The 15934-nt window shown below is 42.4% G+C and overlaps 1 long non-coding RNA gene across 3 annotated transcripts in view; it reads right to left on the reverse strand.

Moving 5' to 3' along the window:
* Window positions 1–15934, reverse strand: part of LOC146856878 (uncharacterized) — a 168631-nt gene that overhangs the window by 93593 nt on the left and 59104 nt on the right. For all 3 annotated transcript variants that reach the window (XR_014979823.1, XR_014979821.1, XR_014979822.1), the window contains one exon: window positions 14481–14531. This is a non-coding gene — a long non-coding RNA (uncharacterized LOC146856878). The remainder of the gene's footprint in view (window positions 1–14480; window positions 14532–15934) is intronic.

Genomic DNA, 15934 nt, shown 5'->3' on the forward strand with positions numbered 1-15934 from the left:
TCAAAATTGTCCCCTTCCACACTATATCAATGGAGAAATCTTACATGTCAGGCGTTTACCATGGTTAGGCAACACACCGAAAAACATCAGCGGAGACATCATTTTGGTCAATTTTAGGGATTCTAGGGCTGTTAATTATATTCTAAACGGGTATACTGACTCTGGGAGGTCCGCCATTAGCATCTGGGAACTAACTTATTTTTTTCCGAGACCTAGGTTAGCTTCCACTTTTAACTTTGGGGCCTCAATAAGGGCTCAACCCAATGTATCGATCCCAATGAGAAATCGTTTTGAGGTCCTAGCTGACCTCGAAGAGGTAGATTGACTTAATAATAATCATGTCATGTCAGCAAGAGTTGCTGAGCCTGTTGAGCCATTGTCTGATCCTTTCTCTTTTAGCAATTTGCCACCAGATCATGATAAGGAGGTAATTACTGATATTTGTCCTAAACAAACGTATGATCCCTTACCATCTGATATTTGCCCCAATAATGTACAGGGGAACAGGGGGAGTTTATTGTCTTGGAATATTGCTGGCCTGAACTCCAAATTGGATTCAGAAGATTGGACTGGTTTTGTTAACAAACACGACCTTTGCATTTTTCAGGAGACATGGTCATGTGAACCTTGCTTTGTTCAGGGATTTTTGAACTACTCTGTGCCGGCTTCCAAGGGTCTTAGGGGCAGACCCATGGGAGGACTAACAATATGGGTTCGCCAGTGTCTTAAGCTGGTTATTAAAGTCATTGACACTAAGAACCAAGATATCCAACTGATCAGACTGGCAACAGACAAACTAGGTATATTGGACATTTACAATGTTTATGTCCGGAGTAATAAGGGGAGAAGGTCTGACACCTTAGGTGCTTTAAGCAGTTTAATAGATATTAACTCTACAAATAATAATATCATTATTGCAGGTGACCTCAATAGAACATTTGAACCCCTATTGAATAACGATGACTTATCTGACGACGAAGAGGATCGACAATGGGCTGTTCCCAAATTAGAACTTCCACCAGTTCCGCGATGGACGGTAGATATCATAGCCCTAAATACCTTATGCTATGAAAAGGGCCTTAGAGCTCTAAACGGCAGGACTATTGGTGATAGAGATGGGTCAAGTACATTTGATAATGGCAGGCACAACTCTAGGATTGATTATGTGATCTGCAGTCTAAAACTATGGCCCTCAATTTGTGATATGGAGGTTGTGAAGAGGATAGAGAGCGATCACAATCCTTTGTGTGTCACTCATAAATGGTGGCTTTACACCACCTTATTGTCTGGTCTTTTTGTGACTGCCCCCCCTCGGGCCGTCCCCACAAACGATATGCGGAGATTAAGGTGGGAAAAGGTAGCTATTAACCAACAGGCCATTGCAGAAATTAACTCTCGGGTGGACACTGCAATATCGGATATAAAACTTTTTAATTCACTTGGGATTGGCTTAGGAGAGGTAGAAGGCTTACACAACTCTCTCTTTTGCAAAATTAAGGAGTACTTTGTCAAACCTGTAAAAAACAAAGCTAATAAGCCAGCCAAATGGTATAACGATCAATGTAGAAAATCACGATTAACCCTGGGCGAAGCTATCAAGGGGGGGCAATCTATTCTAATCCAGGCCGCTAGAAAGAATTATAAAACAAGTATATCAAAGGCCAAAAAAGATTGGGATGAACATCACTGGACGGAGCTAAAGGCAGCCAGTGATAGTAGGGACTCCCGGTTATTCTGGCATATTGTTAGATGGGGTAAAACAGGTCTTCCAGAGCCCCCAAATAACAATGTGCCTGAAGAGGAATGGATAAAATTTTTCAAAAATCAGTATGCCGCCCCAAATAATAATAGTGATAGCACGGCTGAGGACCTTAGGTTTGACCTTCCCAAAGTGAATCTCTTCGATATAGATGAAATCGCGACGGCATTGAACACGGTTGCCCGTGGCCGTGCGCCTGGTCTCGACGGTGTCCCAGCAGACTTATTTGTAAATGATAAGGATCGTTGGTGCCAGTACATTCTCCTTCTTATCAACGCTATTGCCCTCGGTGCTACGGTCCCAAAAACTTGGCAGGGTGCAGTCATTATCCCAATTTTCAAGAAAGGCGATCGATCCCTGCCAGGCAATTATAGGCCAATAAGCCTTATTGATACCATCCAGAAGGTCGTGGGACGTGTGATTGTCAACAGGCTCCTGGAATGGGCGGACGAGACCAATGCTCTCTCACAATTCCAGGCTGGCTTCCGACGGTCCACAAGTACGGTGGACCAGGCATTCCGCTTTACTTTAATTCAATGGAAGACAGTGACGCTGGGCAAAGGCAGCTTGTACGCTGCCTTTGTCGATCTACGGGCCGCATTTGACCTCGTTCCCCGTTCTAAGCTATGGCTGGTATTAAATAAACAGGGACTTCCAAGCGATTTATTGTATTTGATTATGAGATTGCACGAATCTAACTATGCCAGAATCCAGTGGGGAGGACACGGCTCGGTAACCTCGGACTTTCCTGTCGAAAGGGGAGTGCGGCAGGGTTGCTCGATGGCTCCTGTTCTATTCACCCTATACATTAATGATGTTGTAGCCCGAATGACTTCTGCCCAAGTGGATGCCCCTTTTTTAGCTGGGACCAAAATTCCCATTTTAATGTTCGCTGATGACACGCTCATCCTATCTAAGACTCCAAGTGGACTCCAGCGTGCCTTATCCATTTTTGATGAATTTTGTAGGGAATATGGATTAGAAATTAACACTACCAAAACAAAGTTAATGACATTCAATCCTCATTGTAGCTTCAAAACAAAAATTATTTTGAATGATCGCCCGTTGGAAGTAGTAAACACCTTTACATATCTGGGAATGCATATTTCCACCGAGCAAAATTGGCGACATCACACTGATTTAGCTACACTTAGGCACAGACAATTGGCAGGTGCCATTTCCTCAGAACATAGAAAATCATTGACCAAACCTATAAAACCAGTTTTACAGGTGTACGAAGCTAAAGCTATAGGCTCCGCATTATATGGTGCAGAGCTCTGGGGCTTTGAGAAGGTTGCTGCCCTCCAAATTTCAGAAAATAAATTTTTAAGGGCAATAACAGGTTTACCTAAAAGTACCCCATTGTTGCCTCTTAATTATGATCTGGGCCGAAAAGCAATCTCGGATTTGGCACAACTGCGCCCTATTCTGTATTGGCGCAGGATATGGACAACTCCTGCCCTTTCTCACTATGTAGAGGGTTTTCTAGATATCATAAGGTCAGATGCTTTTCATAAAATAGATTGGCTAAAGGCACTTAGGACATCTCTGTGTAATCTTGGCCTGCGCACACTTTGGGATGATCCGGCGGGAGCATCTTTTCCATCTAAAATTGCCATAAAGAATATATACTGGGAGTCGGTTGCAAGACGGAACTGGAGCAGTTCGTGTGCTGGTTCCATGACTGCAGACTTTCTTGAGGTTAAGATGTATCCCTGTCTGGAACCATATTGGGACATTATAACGAGGCCCCTGGAAAGAAAGCTCCTTTTCCAACTGAGAGTAGGCGCTCTTCCCCTCAAATCTTTGACATCTAAGTGGGCAGGGGGTTTATGTGATGGATGTCCTGCCTGTGGTGCAGACAGGGAGACTATTGGTCATTTTTTATTTGTCTGCAGGTTTTACGCGGCACCAAGGCGTTACTGGTTGTCTCCGATGTGCAAAAATTTAGGAACAACTAGTGGCAGTGTGGCCTTGCGTATAATACGTACTAACACTTTGCCATGGATCTCAGTGGCCACTGCTAAATATTTAGGCTGGGCGTGGACAATCAGGCAGAGATTGCTAGTCATTTGACTACTCTCGTGATTTAGGAGAGACTGCTAGTCTTCTGATTATTCTCTCTAATGTTTTATCTTTTAAAAAAAAAAAAAAAAAAAAAACCTTTTTTAACTCCTTATTCTCGATGAATTATATGTTATGGTGTTGTACATGACATATGTATGCTTTGTATATATCGATTCCAATTTAATCTCTTTTTATTCTGTATGAATTGTTTATTGTAAATGTTTTGCTTTTATGAATAATATTCGAATAAAGCATACTTTGACTGACTGACTGTTTCTGAGGACTTTACTGGTCCCCATGACTGGCTCCCTGATGGAGTTGTTGCCCAAAGTAAATATCACCAACCACAATACAACTACACATAGTTTTAACTTAAAGGTTTGTAAGTGTCAAATTTGTTACATTTGCCAATGCTTGTTTGCAGTTGGGTAAAAATTGCATATTTAGTGTAAATTGTAAAATCTATATCTCCGTAGCCTCTGGTGGATCTTTTTCATTGTGATGTCTATAAATGCATATAAGTAGAACCTATTTTAATAAATAGGTTTCGGACCCCTTTAGTGTCTCTGTTATTTCTTCTTCAATTGTTTTGGTGCTGTTTAAATGCTTAACACGTGTTCCTTTGTGCTGCTCAGAGACACAGCTGCCAATGGGTGAGCTAAAGGGTTTAACAAACAAATCCTACTGGTCCTAAAGTGGTTGGTAAGTGTATTACACAGTGAGGTTGCACAACAACACCAAATAATACACCCCATTTCTTTACACACATAATTCGCACCATAAAATAGGCCTGCACTATATTGAGCATCAGAGGACTTGCTGACAACCACCAAATACCCCAGAGAAACCTCACAGGAAAACTATTCACAGGCCCTCAACTGATAATGGCAATGTGAAAGGACAATTGAGGTCCACTGGCTCCAAAGTTACGATACTGCACATGAGCTGTGAGCCTGCTGGTGCACGAACATGCAACTTCACTGGATAGGTGACCCCTTCACCCAGAATCTCCTATGAGAGACATACTTCTGGCTCAACCAGAAAAGCACACTTCATAATCCTCTACCTAACACATTACATATCCGAGCAGGGTTGACTCGGAGAAACCACACTCTATTTTGAGAACACACCACCAACATGCCTGCCACCATAGGCCCCATACAATTTATAGGTTTAGCTCCTGCAGTTGAAGTCGTTGAATTTGTTGATTCATCCCCAGTTAGTTATACCCCCACCGAAGAAATCACCAAAAATCTGCATGCAGAAATAGGTATCCTTGAAGGCTCACTCATGATACCGGTGCATCCCTGTCAATGGCTAGCCTGCCACATCACACACTACCAGTCACAGCCATAGGATTAGAGTGCTAAGCCTAAATATAATAAGCCTTAACACCACCTCCAAGCCCTTTGTGGTACTGTCCATGCTGTGGGATTCATACTGCGATATCTGTCTCCTCCTGGAGACTCACCTCCTTGAGAATGACTGGGACAAGATGTTATCCCAATGGTTTACTAGACAATATATTTTCTCAGGACTCAGAAAAAAGGCAGGAGTGGTACCTTGTTATTTAATAAATTTAAAGGCCACTCACTCACTGAGGCGAAGATACCAGAAAGGCTTTCATCAGTACAGTGTTCCCTGCATAACAACACCCTCTCTTTTAAACTTCATACGCGTCAAATTAACACCAAGAGTAATGAAAACCCAAAGCCCTCTCCATAGTTGTGTTTTCCACAGACAGCTACATTCTGATAGGGGGAGACTGCAACCTCGTCCTTGACCCTGTATTAGACCCAATAGGAATTTACATACTTGCCTGTGGATTAAACATTGGAATAAGATTACTTCTGATGACAAAAACATTAACTTTTTCCTGAATGCTACCTTTAAAGTGAAAAAGTTTGAACTTTTGAGCAAGCAATGTGTGAAAATAAACCCCAAACCAGGTCTGCCCATTGAAGCATTGACTGCATGGGAGCTTGGGAAAATGGTGCTCATGAGAAAGAATGCAAGACAATGAAAACTCAGATTAGAGATTCTGTTAGTAATTGGCTAGAGCCAGATGGAATTTGAAACAGCAAGCAAGGCGTGAAGGTATGATTGAAGATGAAGATATAAATCAAATCAAAAATAATGTTTATTTAGACCGTTAGGTCTTTAAACCACAACTTTTACATTAACATATAAAAGGAATTTCCACATTAAACATTAAGAATCATAAAATCCTTAAAAGATCATTCGTAACGATTTTAAAACAATTTTACAACGGATAATTTCATTTATAATTTATAAAACACAGGCTACTCTTACGCCTCTAATGAGGTGGGAACTTATATATGCCCTGTATATACTTCCCAATGGCTATTGCAATATCTAAGTTTTCCATATCGGCAAGGAGTTCCCATGCTTGTAGGCGCGCCCTTACTCCATATTTTAAAAATATCGGGCGGAGGAATAATTTGCGTAAATTTAAAAATCTTCGACAATCCAATAAAATGTGTAAAATGTTGCATTTCAATCCTATCTTACACATGCACTTGCCATCAGGTTGCATTAAAACAAATTTTATTGCGCTATTTATTATGGCTGGATTAATACCAATTCTTATCCTAAGTACTTCCATTCTTAACCAGTAATTCAGTAATAAATCAAGGTAGGGAAAGCTGGTATCTTTCTCCCAGCTAGAGCGCATGAATTTCCAGCTAGAGCGCATGCATTTTGATTGAAGATATAGACATTTATCCTGCCATCGTGAGAGGGAATGGGAATAAAAAAGCAGACTGGGAGGAGAGTTAAGTTAAAGAACAGTAGAAAGAAAAAGGCACAGTGTCAGATGATGTTAAAGAAGAGTTTTTAGATGATGTGTTAAACTCAAGACTACCTCCGTATCATTTTGTGCCCCCTCCTGTAGGGTCAGCACCACAGAAGGTAGGCACAGAAGGCCCAGAAGCTGTTGTAATTGATGGTACAAGTGTATCTACTGTACAAAGGGCAACAGAAGCAGACATGAGTTCTGTTCTATCAGGTGTATGTCCTGATGTAATTGCCACACCCATTGTTACCTGGGCTGCATTCATAAAATCAAAACCTTTTCACAAGAGAGCCCGTGCCCAAAGAAATTACCATACTGAAGTTAAGGACAGAATTCAAAGAGATTCTGATGGCATGATTTACATAGAGAAATTGAATACATATGATGAATCTCAGTTGAGATACTTAAGCAAAGAAGCTGCTAGGCAGGTGTGCAAAGCACAAGAGAAATTGGAACATTTGTAAGAAGAGTATGGGATCGACTGAAATCAAAAGTAAGATTTGCAAACGAATTTCAGAATGATAATGGGTTATGAAGAAGTGAAAGAAATAAGGCTGTCAAGCTTGAGGGTGGCTATTAAACAATTGGTGAGTTGCACACATGATAAATAGGGAAAGAAAGAAGGGCTGAAGATGAAAAATAAAAAGCAACAGGTGAGGCTTAGAAAAAAATAGGTGCAAGTGGGCCTCAGACTACACAGACTACTGAATTACCCTTTGAGAGTAGTGCATGGAGGACTGTAGATGTATGTGCCATGGGGTCAATCTGATCTTCTTTCAATTCCAAAAAACGTCCCCCAGTTGAAAGAAATGGTATGAGGAAGAAGAAATGTGTCAAAGGCACTTTGGGAAGATTTGAATACGTTGCTCGAGGTTGTTCCCATGGATTTATGGATGGAATGCAAAGGGGTTGTGATTTTGCCTACATAAGAATATGATGAAACAGCTGAAAATGGCCCATCTCCCGATGTTATGGTAAAAGTACAGGGATGTGCTTGAGCTTTTACAACTGAAAGCTCCCTAGAAAGAGGTGATTTGGTACAAAATTATGAGGGCAACCTAAGAGCCGAAGCAATCAGTGCATGCTTATTATGAGAGGTTAATGCACATTTATAGACAAAACAGTGGAGTAGAGGATCCATCCTATGAAGGCCTTAGTGGTTTTTCTTCAGCTTTTGTGTGTGGGTTGCGTCCATACCTAAGTTCTCCTATACAGCAGAATGTGATATGTTGGCAGACAAAATATGTGGACGAGATCCTAAAGATTGCAAAGTACTGTGGTGATACTCAGGAGTCCAAACAAATATTAGGGAAAGGTACGTGGTGGCACAGACAAACATTGGTCAAAAGAGTGACCAAAGATGTTCTTTTGTGTCCCATTTAAGCTTTGATTCTTATTATCATTCTGGCTCGAATATTGGTATGCAACAAGTCCGTTTTCAGAGTGGTGTTCAAAATGTGTAAACTGGGCATGTTCCTCAGGGAGGTAGAGGTTTTGTTGGTAATTCCAATGTGAATGTGAGAGCACACTAAAGAAGAGCACACCATTCCACATTTGTAGGAAGATCTGACATTGGAAACAAGAGTGTAGACTGAATCCTAACAGAGATCAAAATGATGCTCAGACGAATTTCAAATTTAAGAACATGAATCCAATGTCTCATGTTGGGGCAATGTAGTCAGCAACCCCAGCCCAACTAAACCCTGTGCAAATCATGCAGAATTAAACACAACATAAAGTGAAAATGCTACAAACCCAAATGATGCAGCAAAAATGAAAAATAAATGGTTTAAATTTCAACATAATCCCTAATTTTAGCAATATCCTTTAATAACCTATGATAGTTTCTCCAAGTTTTTAGCAGTCTCTAAAAAGTCCTAATCAATCAAAAGGAAGGTACCTAACGGGAGAGGAGGGTTGCATGCTTGGTACAGTTCTAGAAGTAGACCAGAGTAGCCCATATGTAGAAGGTGAAGTGAATGGCCACCCAGTATAATTTGTGATCGATGCAGGTGCTACTCACTCAATGGTTCCTTCGATAGAGGTTCCAAACCTACCTCTCTCTGGAAAAGAAATGTATCTTGAACAGACAAATAACAAATCAAGTTTCAGCACAAGCCCTTAAAAAGATTGGTTGTATTGAAGAAACTCATCTGTTCATAACATGTGACACAAGTTTACTGGGAAAGCACATTTTGTACAAAATGAATTGCACAAAAAGGAGTAGGAATTTAGAACTTTGATAAAGATGCTAAACTAAAAAAAAGCTGCTGATTAGACGTAAGTGCACTGTTAAATCATCTTGCAGTGAATGGGCACAAGATGTCTCCTGATAAACTCTGGTACTTTGAGAAAGAAGTCATATGTTTGGGACATCACATTGAGAAGGGAGTGAGGAAGGTGTCCCAAGAGCACATCTCTGCAGCCCTGAGAATGAAACCACCTACAACACAAAGAGAAGTCAAGATGCTCCTGGGAATGGTTGGCTTCTGTTGTCAGTGGTTTTCTAACTTTTCCCTAGACGCTTACTCACAATGATGTGAGTGATCCGGTAATCTGAAATGATGAATACATGAATGCCTTTTTGGAGCTCAGAGGTAAACTCTGTAGCACACCAGCACTGTGAATACCAGTGTGGGAGGAATGGGCAGAAAAAGAAGCGAGGAGGCTGAATATGTTTCTTAATGTTGGCCTATTTTACTTTATTTGTTGATGTGAAAGATATGGGTGTTTCTTCGCTTTGGATCCATCACTAACCGATGGGTCACTGGATTTATCTTGTATATTACTTTAAAAGGGCCTTGCCACTGACCTAGCAACTTATGATCAGAGGTAGTCATCAATAGCAACACTAAATCCCCTACCTCCAGAGATTGATCCTTGGCTCTCTTATCATATTGTTGTTTCTGAGAGGCTTGAACCAATTCCAAATTGTTCCTTACAATATATTGGATTTGATTTAGTTGTGACTTTAGGCTGGTCACGTATTCTAATAGAGGTCTGGATTCATCTTTCTTCCCCTCCCATTCCTCTTTCACCATATCTAACAAAAAACAGGGTTGCCTGCCATATAGTAATTCAAAGGGAAAGTAGCCTCTATTCTGTAACTACAACGTATGGCAAAAAACTAAGGGTAACATATCCTCCCATTTTCATGTTTCTAGATCTAATTATTTCTTCAGAGCGGTCTTGAGTGCGGCATTATATCATTCTACTAAGCCATCCGTTTGAGAATGGTAAGCAGCGGTTCTCATTTGTTTGATTTTCAGCTGTTAGCAGACCTGCTTCATCAGTTTCGAGTCGAAGGGTGTCTCTTGGTCAGTTATGATTTCTCTAGCGAATTCTACTCGAGAGAAAATATTAATCATGGCTTTAGCCACTTGAGTGTTATTAGGTTGTCTCAATGCTAATGCCTTGGGGAACTGGGTGGCATAGTCTACTAGAACTAGAACATAGCAGTACCCCTTATGGGAGGGAAGAAGGGGTCCGATTATGTCCATACCTATCCTAGAGAAGGGTTCATCTATCAGTGGGAAAGGTCTCAAGTTGACTCGCCTTGGCAACGACCGGCTGTTTTTTTGACAAATAGGGCATTCTTTACAATATTTTTGGATCTGCTGAAAAACACCCAGCCAATATAATGTCCCCTTTTCTCTACCCCAAAGTGACCCCTAATAGATGACTATGTGCCAGAAACAATACGTTTTGCTTGAACTGTTGGGCATTAATAGCTGTGAGGGTTGAGTTCTTCCCCCTATTCTATACAACAGCCCCTTCTGGAGCTAAAACTGGGACCTACTTGTTGAGGATCTTCTGTTTTGTTAGCTCTGTTCCAGGCCTTGTGTAGAGTTGGGTCCCTCATCTGAGGTGCATGAAAACATCTATCATGTTCCCAGATACCTTCTTCGTTAGAATTTGGCAAAGCCACTCGGACCCAGTTTCTGTTTTCTTCCCTTCTCTGCCTTCCACTTTTGCGAGGTCTCCCTTGAGGCTATTCAGGATCTGGTACTTGTGAAAAAGGTACTGTCTCTCTCCATTCCTTCCCTTCTTTACAAGTGTTGTGAATGAAACTATCCATGTGTGGATGATCATTGCCTATAACTATCAGGTCAGGCAGCTGTGGGATCAACCCTACATGCGGGGGAACTTCAGTGGTGGGGTATTGTTTGCTGTCTCCATGCACACACTGGATGTTAACAACTCCATATGTATATTGCACCCCTCCTGGAATAGCTTGGGGTCTTATGTCACTCTGCAAACAACCTGTGTATATTAATGCATTCCTGGGCTCCCCATTCACAGATAATTGACAATGGTAGGGAGGGGTATCCCCTCACTGGCCACAATAAAAAAGATTTGGTAAGTCCCACTTCCATGGGTTCCTCCTTCTGGGTCTCCTCTTTTTGAGGAAACACATGAGCTATGTGTCCAAACATACCGCCATGAAAACATTGCAGACCCATGGGAGGGGTAGGACGTGGAGGTGTAGACAAGGGTCCAGGCATCAGAGTTACTGTTTCACACTTTCTAGTGGGAAGAAGCTTTTGAGCTTTCGGAAAGGTTCCCCCAGGATGTTTCCTGAAACTATCTTCTCGACCTCTTTGTATTTCTTGAGCTCAACTGAAAGCGTTTGTTATCTCTATGGCTCGCTCTAAGCTAAGCTGGGCATGTTGGCAGACCCACTTCTGAATGGGGGGATGTAATGATAAAAAGTACTGTTCTAAATAAATGTTCTCCATCATTTCTTCTTTGGACAAGGTCAAGGGTTTTAACCACATGTCGGTCATATATATATATCTCATTCAGAAATATAGGGCTCAGGGGGTTTCTTTCTTTTTTTTTTTAACACACTTTATTAGTGACTGCTGTACGTTCTTATGTTTACAACATGTAACCATGCAAAATACAGTCTTTTGGGTTTTTCCTCCCCTCACATGCCCTTCATCCCCCCAGACATTTGTAACAATCCCATGGGCTTAGGGGCTTTCTTGAGGGCCCTTTCTAATCTATCTGATCCTGATTCTATATGTTTCCAGATCCATCCCCATTTGTTCCAAGGCACTTTTCTTGATTTCCTCATATGGATGGTTCCCAAGGGATTCGCGGCTTGATATGCTGCCTGGAGGTCACCTGAAAGGAGTGGGCCTAGGTATTGACCCCATTTGTTCATGGGCCAAGTTGCGGCTCTTGCCATTCTCTCAAAATCTGAGGAAAAAAATCTGGGTCCTCTCTGGGGACATATTTCTGCATAACAACCGAGGGGAGTGTTGCTTGACTCCTTTGTTGGCCAAGGGCCTCAGTCAATTTCCCTATAACAGTCTCTTGCGTGTGACTCTGCTCAGTTAAGGTTTTATGCATTTTTTCTCCATCCTCTTCGGCCACGCTTAAAACTTCTCTATTATTTTCTCCAGTCTTTCTGCCATTTTGGTCATGACTGCCTTTCTTTCCTCCAATCCCACTTCTGACACCAACTGTGGGAGGGATGGGTGGAAAAAGAAGCGAAGAGGCTGAATATGTTTCTTAATGTTGGCTTATTTTATTGTCAGGTGGGTTATGTGTGGATTGGCTTAATGAAAAATGGCCTTGTTCAACTTTTCCTTCTTCTTTTCTCCTTCTAGGTAAACTGCTTCATCCAGGAGGGTGTTACCCAGAGGCTTAGAGAAAGGGGAAAAAATAAGGTGGCAGTAAGTAGTTGTATGTCCCGTTTTAGATTTGGCTAAGATAGAGACCTTCACCACATCCAAGGTGACGACATGCTCTGACTACTGTTAAAAAATGAAAAGGAAAAAAAAAACAATTATTAGGATAATGTAAAAAGGACAGGATTTTCCCTGTCCTATGATTTTTCTAGCTATTCCTTAGTACTTCTGAAATTGCCACCGTAAGGGTATAAACCTTTGATAACCTCTTGAGGTTTCTTTCTAGTGGTTCTCAAGTTTTATAAGTACGTTCTCCTGTCCCTTTTACTCTAATACCTCTCTGCAGGTCTTAGTATCTTTGAGTTCACAGTAAATATATTCGTCTTGGTCCTAATCGAAATTCAAGTAACTTTAGGGCTGCCGACATTATTTCAAAACAATTTAAATGAGGGAAACCCTGACAAAGGAGAAAAGGAGAAAAAAAACAAAGGAAACACCACTGTCCCATCCCTCCTCCCGTCCACTACCTCCATATCACTACAGCCCTCCTGGCCCCTTCTCGTTGAGTTACCCCCACTTTGGGCCATTTACTGCGGTTGCCGCAACACTCCTGAGTATCAGCAGTTTGTGCACGTTCTCCAGGGGCAACCACCACTCCTCACTCTACCCTTCCGTGGTCTCATTGGGGTGGGCGTCTTCGGCCCCAGGTTCATCAAGGAGAGGCTTCTCAGCATTTTCAACATTTTCCCTTGCTGACTCTGCGTTCTCCTTCTCTTCCAGGTTTCTCTGGCCATGCCTCTTATCTTCGTCTTCCTTCCTTCCCTCCCTGCGCCCGTTGGTCTTCTTATCTTCCCTCCCGGGCATCCTGTTGGTCACTCCTCTGTCCGGCTCCACATTCCGCCTGTATCGGATGAGGAGAGTCTTTCTTTAGTCTACTGACTCTTGCTCTTTTTTTTTCTTGTGTTTGCCAGGTCTGGCCAGATGACGTTGGAGGAGGCACCTGTGCAAATGGTAAGTAAGAGGGATTCTCCTCTGGGTCTCCCTGTCCTCCCTCACAACCAGACTATAAGAAGCTTTTTTCCTCTTTTGCCATGAATGTGACGGGTGCACATTTTCTGCGTTGGCACAGACCCACTGATAAGTGAAACTGCCTGTGACCTATTTCAGCCACACTGGATCCTGTGGTTGTGGCACTTCCCAGTTGCCTAAAATAGGTTGCTGCAGTTTGTGTGAACTCCTAGCAAAGTGAGGGGATTGTGATGGGTTACACCCTTATTGTGATGGTTCCTCATTCAGTTGAGATTTTGCTGACTCGAACTCAAGCTTAGCGTATGACAAACAACCATTTGATTATGTACGAACCAACAAATTTGGCAGCAGAAAACATTTCCATTCGGAGGTTGTCACCTACCTGATAATGGCGACGCAGCAGCCAGCCTGTTCCTCTTTACCTGGCCCGGTAGTCAGGCAACTGGGAGGAGACACGTCATCACGTCGGCCCCGGAACTAAAGGAGGATGGGAGCTCGTGCCAGCGGTCGGCGAAGGAAGAAGACGGGGACCCGATACAAGACGAAGGAAGAAGCCAAGGAGAAGAAATCCCTCGAGAAGGGGCAGTGCAGAGTGAACCCGTGTCGTCCGAGGTGAAGTTGGAAACCCAAGCCAAGACGGAGCCACTTCACCACCAGTTGGCCAAGTATAGCCGCCACTTCCTAGGAGGGGCGTGACTTTGTCGGGTGAGTGCCCATTTCTATAAATAAAACCGCCATTAGACACCAGTAAAGGAAAAGAGAGGGGGACGTAGAGGAGAGAAGAGGGGGGAAAAGACAAGAAAAGAGAAGACAGAGTGAGAAAACAAAACGGAGAAGAACCTAAGAAGGGAACCTAAAAAAAAGAAAGAAAAAAAAGAGAGACACTCTGAAATAAAGAAAGGGTAAGAAAACAGAGTATGGCTAAAGGAAAGAAAGAAAGAAAGAGAAGAAAGGAAGAAAAAAGGGGTGCCTAAGGATCTAATACTTTAACTGATGTTTGGGGATGAAAGAAAGGAGGGCCTAAGGATCAAATACTATAACTAATGTTTGGGGATAAAACAAATTTATTTTCAGTTTATGTAGCGGGTACTTTTGGTTTATATACGTGCAACCCCACCTCCATAAGAACACAGATAGACATTACTCCAACAAAACAAGGGCAAACACTTACCTGCTTCTTTGTTTTTGTCGAGGGTACTGGCGGAGAGGAACACCGAAGAGCCTGGGAGAAGAAGAAGACGAGTGGCACACCTGAATAAAGACTTTATTCCATTGATATGTAGACAGTTGTACACGTCTAAATAAAGAAAATACAGAATGTGTGACCATTCTGAGTAGTTTTTAAGCGCCGGTTTCAAGCAACTGGTGAAATTTGGTGGAGAATGCAGGCATAAGCCCTTCCCTTGATAAAAATGGAAGCCCTAATAGAACATCTGGTACAAGGGCAACGGAAACTCGAGTGGGCCTTAGAACGCCAGATGACTTCAGCCCAAGTTGATCGGGAATTGCTTCGGGACACTCTAAAATCCCAGACAGACCAGTTGGCCAAATTTGCTCAAGAGCAGGTACAAGCGACATCAGGACTAACGACTTACAAAACCATCCCACCCAACGCCCCAATGGTGACTTTGCAAAAACTGCTACCTGGTGACGACCTTGATGCCTTTTTGATGAATTTCGAACGTACCGCGAGGGCATGTTCATGGCCTCTTGAAAGATGGGCTTTTTACTTAGCTCCATTATTGTCAGATGACACCCAGGCAGCATATCAAACTGCCAATTCCCAAGGCACTGCTACCTATGAGGAAGTAAAGAAAGAACTGCTAGACAGGGCAGGTCTAGACGTGGAAGCATATAGATTACGATTCAGGCAAGAGAGGGGTATACGGGTGATACCCCGAAGGTCTTATATTTCAAACTGAGAACTGCTGTTGACAAGTGGCTAAAACCCCATGACCACACCAAGCAGTATCCTGTTGCTAGATTGGAACTTTCCACGCCCTGTAGGTCCACCGATGTAGAGGTAGGAGTACTCCCTAACCTACCCGAAGATCTCATCCTAGGAACTGATAATCCACAATTCATAGAAATGTTTTATACCATGTTGACCCAACTAAAAAAGAAACAAGATACCATCCCCAAAGATGCCCTTATAGCTCCTGAGCCATGGATGACTGATCGTAACTTTCATTTCACTCAAGCGAACGATATGCTCTTACAACCTATCTGGAACAAAGCCCGACAGAACAATACCCAGGTGTTTCCCCATTTCCAAGTAAAAAATTGACTTTTGTATCGAATCGCGGGACCCACTGATCCCTCCAGTTGTTGGTACCAAAGGAATTTCAAGACCAGATACTGTTTCATGCCCATTTCCATTTACTAGCTGGACATTTGGGCTCGGAGAAAACAACCAAAGAAATTCTTACACATTTCTACTGGCCTGGTATTTTTGCCCATATAAAAAAATATTGCTTAGAATGCGAGGTATGCCAAAAGAAAACCCCCACGTACCTCCTAAGGCACCCCTTCAACCCTTACCGATAATAGGCACCCCGTTTGAGAGAATCGGTAAGGGCCTCATTGGTCCCTTACCAAAAACTAATAGAGGATGCCAATATGCTC

The sequence above is a fragment of the Triturus cristatus genome, chromosome 3_2, assembly GCF_964204655.1.
Source record: "Triturus cristatus chromosome 3_2, aTriCri1.1, whole genome shotgun sequence".
Lineage (NCBI taxonomy): Eukaryota > Metazoa > Chordata > Amphibia > Caudata > Salamandridae > Triturus > Triturus cristatus.